The sequence below is a fragment of the Erythranthe guttata genome, chromosome 3, assembly GCF_056151865.1.
Source record: "Erythranthe guttata isolate IM_541 chromosome 3, IM_541, whole genome shotgun sequence".
Classification (NCBI taxonomy): domain Eukaryota; kingdom Viridiplantae; phylum Streptophyta; class Magnoliopsida; order Lamiales; family Phrymaceae; genus Erythranthe; species Erythranthe guttata.
Window position 1 is genome coordinate 4,331,254 of NC_142535.1, and position 4,719 is coordinate 4,335,972.

General features: G+C 38.6%; 1 long non-coding RNA gene across 1 annotated transcript; it reads right to left on the reverse strand.

Annotated features, from left to right (window-relative positions):
* Window positions 1-2,465: 2,465 nt before the first annotated feature.
* Window positions 2,466-2,981, reverse strand: LOC148771581 (uncharacterized). Its single transcript, XR_016030226.1, has 2 exons — window positions 2,825-2,981; window positions 2,466-2,678 (listed from the first exon to the last, which is right to left on the reverse strand). It is a non-coding gene; the product is annotated as an uncharacterized LOC148771581 (long non-coding RNA).
* Between the last annotated feature and the right edge of the window lie 1,738 nt (window positions 2,982-4,719).

Below are 4,719 nucleotides of genomic sequence, written 5' to 3' on the forward strand. Positions count from 1 at the left end.
GATATATAATATATAAATTGCCATAAAATAACCATAAAGAACAACAAATTAAAGCAACACATGTCTAACAAACACAACCAAAAAAAACTCCAACGAACAAACTGCCGACAACAGAAATCACTAAAGAATTGGAGGATGTTCAATTAAACGAGTCTTGGCAACTTCGATTGTGTAGAAAAACTACCAAATCCTCATAGATGCATAATATACATGAACCTTAACTTGCTCAATGCATCAAGAAAACCAAATAGATGTTCAAGGCCACAATAAAGAATACTACTCACTTGATCTGCAGAAGAAGCACGTTCCACACCAGTAGTGCATTATCAGACCAACTAAAAAGCACTCACAATTCCAGTTGCTAAATAACAGAAATACTGATAGGAATAACACCCGAAACACTGTTACGACTGCTTTCAAAATCTAAGGCAAGAAATAATACTCTGCAGAAACCTTGTGAAGAAAACAAGGAACACCATTCATGAAGACATCGTGATCTCATATTTTGCGGTGAAGTTCACATGGCAAGTTAATATGATAAAACCGTCTCCCGGAATCAAGAAATTCATGATAGGGTTAACTGAAGACTACCAAAGAAAAATAAAGTAAATAAAAAATCACAGCTCCAGAGAAGCGAACCACCGAAAGATAAGAAGTCAGTAACCGACAAGCAAAAGAAGAGTCGAAATTCTTGACACATAATAGCATAAGGTTAGTTATGAATAAAATTATCAGCCTCTAGTTTAAAATTAAAGCCCAATAGAATATGAATGTCAACTTCCTTTTAGTAGTCATACCAAATTGCAATTTTACTAGATTACTTAGAAAAGTAAGTCCCGTCAAAACTAAGGGATTGAAACTAGTGGACCTAGGATGGCATGTTAATTAAGAAGAATGCAAGAAACATATTTTAAATGCCACTATCAAAAATAAATTTTATATACAGCAAGTTTATGAAAATGTTAAATAAAAATTCAAAGTCAAAAATCAGTACATTATAATTTATAATTTATGAATTATATGTAGCAGAAAGAAGTAAAAGACTCAACACAGAACATGCAGCCTAAGCAGAGAGTTACTCATGAATTCAAGCCAAAATATTATATACAGATAAAATCAAGCTGATAATCATCCATAAATTATAAATTATAAATTATAATTTAAATTATCCTATTCAAGGTAGAAAAGTTAATAAATTAAAGATTATAGATTATTCAATTATAAAAGGAGCGTAGAGCTATAAATATGCCATTATGATTACCTTAAATCCTGCTAAGAAAATTGAGAAACAATCATAGCACAATCAACTCCGCAACCCAGAGCTCTAGGAGGTACTAAGAAGACAAACTCGAACATACAGCTTGTTTTACTGAAGAATAAATACAACCAAACAAGCCACAAAAAAAACCAGAGGACATGCAGAGAAAGTTCAAGAAGCCACACGTAATTTGATAATACATTACTACGTCTAAATGTAGAAAAATGAAAAGTTAACTATATAATCTCCATGCTTTTTTTTTCGCATAAAAAGTTAACTTATCAGTGCAAGTAAGAATGATATCAAAATTTCGGGGGCTTATGTTTTCTATTAACTTGTTTTGGCAAGTACGAATGATATCAAAATTTGCTTCCAAAGGCCAAAAAAAGGGTTTGGATAAGGGAAAAATGGTAAAACTGATTTGTCATGCTCGAAAAACATATTAGTAATGGTAAAACATATTATTCTCGGCCCTCCTCCTTTACCCGGGCTTGGGACCGGCTGTGCTGAGCAAATATTGCAGCACAGGCAGAGTTACAAAAATAAATCTATATACAACTAGCAACAGTAAAACACACACATAGTACACATACAGATAGAAGCAAGGACATTGTACTAATCTACTTGTGCCTCCAGACAACAAATATTAATTAAGGCTGAGAAATATTTTGATTCATATACCTACTAATCTACTTGTGCCTCCGGGCTATTATTACATTCGACAAAATTGTTTTTAAGAGTCTTCATACTGGCAAATAAGTAGGTTAATTTTATAAGTAAATTAATTAATACGGTATCCCACTAATCCCTAAGCAGCTAAAAATCACAGAAAATAGTAGATGGGATAAAAGCTTAGTTACTACAAAAAACTTCCGTACTCGTTTCAATCATTCATTTCCCTTTTTTGTCTTTTAATTATTGTGGCGAACATTACTGATGAAGGAAAAACCTCATGTGAAAAAAATTACCAAAGTCGTATCGAGGACAAGTCCAAGAGGAAATAAATTTTATCACATAAGGCAACTAATACTTACACATTTACGCAGAACTAAATCTTAATCAAATAAATTCATTGAGACTTGAAAAATGCATCACTTTAGCATATTACGAACATTAACTCACAATCTGCAAAAAGACAATTTCACGCATTTGAAAATTCTCAAATAGTAGAAATCACGATGAAGAAGTGACCAAGAACTGTGCAGAATGGTAATCCAAAGCATATTCAATAGATTTTAAACATCCTCAAAACAGCAAAGCAGTAAATCTAAAGTCTCCTCATAAGAATCAGAACATACGAGCAGAAACCGAGGCCCCAACGGCAGCCACAAATGTATCATAACATCAACGAATCCTACACGTACGAAATCCAACACGGGCAACTGAACCAGGTTTACTACTCTGGGATGCATAGTCCCAACTTCAAGAATGTGCAGAAAAATTGCCAGGAAAAAAAAACCAAATCTTCATAGACGAACGTTAACTTGCTCAATGCATATAAGACCACTTCAAGATTTATAAAGCATGGATCAAAACCAAAAAGAGATCTTCAGAATAACTACTCACTTGATCTGCAGAAGCAGCACGTTCCACACCAGTGGTGCATTATCTGACCAACTAAAATCACAAAGCAAAATAACAGAAAACCTGATAGAAATAACATCCGAACACTTTCAGGACTGCTCCCAAAATCTAAGGCAAGAAATAATACTCTGCAAAAACCATGTCACAAACACTCGAGGATGGGTTAGGAAATGTAACATCCTATAGGGTGGAATGTGTTTTCTAATATGGTGGAGCAGTTCCACAAACTGAGGCAAGAGAGCTTAATGGAGGACTATAGGCTGAAGTTTGAAGAGCTAAACGCCTTCTTCATAGGTCACTCATTCAGAAACTTAACTGAAGAATTTTACATTAGGGCTTTTTTGGGACGGCTGAACGAAGATTTGAAGGCTGGTCTTACATCACCATGGATTTCATTGTGGGGCTGCTATTTGGATAGCGGTGGATAGGCTCACCAAGTACGAGCCCTTACTCGCGCCATATCACCGGAGGTCATTCTAAGTCTAATGGAAAAGATGCTATTTAGATAGTGGTGAATAGGCTCACCAAGTAAGGGCCCTTACTCGCGCCATATCACCCAAGGTCACTCTTAAGTCTAGAAGAAAGGATGCTATTTGGATAGTGGTGGATAGGCTCACCATGTAAGGGCCCTTACTCACGCCATATCACCGGAGGTCACTCTTAAGTCTAGAAGAAAGAATGCTATTTGGATAGTGGTGGATAGGCTTACCAAGTAAGGGCCCTTACTCGCGCCACATCACCGGAGGTCACTCTTAAGTCTAAAAAAAAGATACTATTTGGATAGCGGTGGATAGGCTCACCAAGTACGGGCCCTACTCGCGCCATATCACCGGAGGTCACTCTTAAGTCTAAAAAAAAAGTTACTATTTGGATAACGGTGGATAGGCTCACCAAGCACGGGCCCTTACTCGCGCCATATCACCGGAGGTCACTCTAAGTCTAGAGAAAAAGATGCTATTTGGATAGTGGTGAATAGGCTCACCAAGTAAGGGCCCTTACTCGCGCCATATCACACCGAAGGTCACTCTTAAGTCTAGAAGAAAGGATGCTATTTAGATAGTGGTGGATAGGCTCACCAAGTACGGGCCCATACTCGCGCCATATCACCGGAGGTCACTCTTAAGTCTAAAAAAAAGATACTATTTGGATAGCGGTGGATAGGCTCACCAAGTACGGGCCCTTACTCGCACCATATCACCGGAGGTCACTCTTAAGTCTAGAAGAAAGGATGCTATTTGGATAGAGGTGGATAGGCTCACCAAGTACGGGCCCTTACTCGCGCCATATCACCGGAGGTCACTCTTAAGTCTAGAAGAAAGGATGCTATTTGGATAGAGGTGGATAGGCTCACCAAGTACGGGCCCTTACTCGCGCCATATCACCGGAGGTCACTTTTAAGTCTAGAAGAAAGGATGCTATTTGGATAGCGGTGGATAGGCTCACCAAGCACGGGCCCTTACTCGCGCCATATCACCGGAGGTCACTCTTAAGTCTAGGAAAAAGGATGCTATTTGGATAGCGGTGCATAGGCTCACCAAGCACGGGCCCTTACTCGCGCCATATCAACGGAGGTCACTCTTAAGTCTAGAAGAAAGGATGCTATTTGGATACCGGTGGATAGGCTCACCAAGTAAGGGCCCTTACTCGCGCCATATCACCGAAGGTCACTACTAAGTCTAGAAGAAAGGATGCTATTTGGATAGTGGTGGATAGGCTCACCAAGTACGGGCCCTTACTCGCGCCATATCACCGGAGGTCACTCTTAAGCCTAGAATAAAGGATGCTATTTGGATAGTGGTGAATAGGCACACCAAGTATGTGCATTTTGTGGCCCTTAATCGCGCTATATCACGGGAGGTCACTCTAAGTCTAGAGGA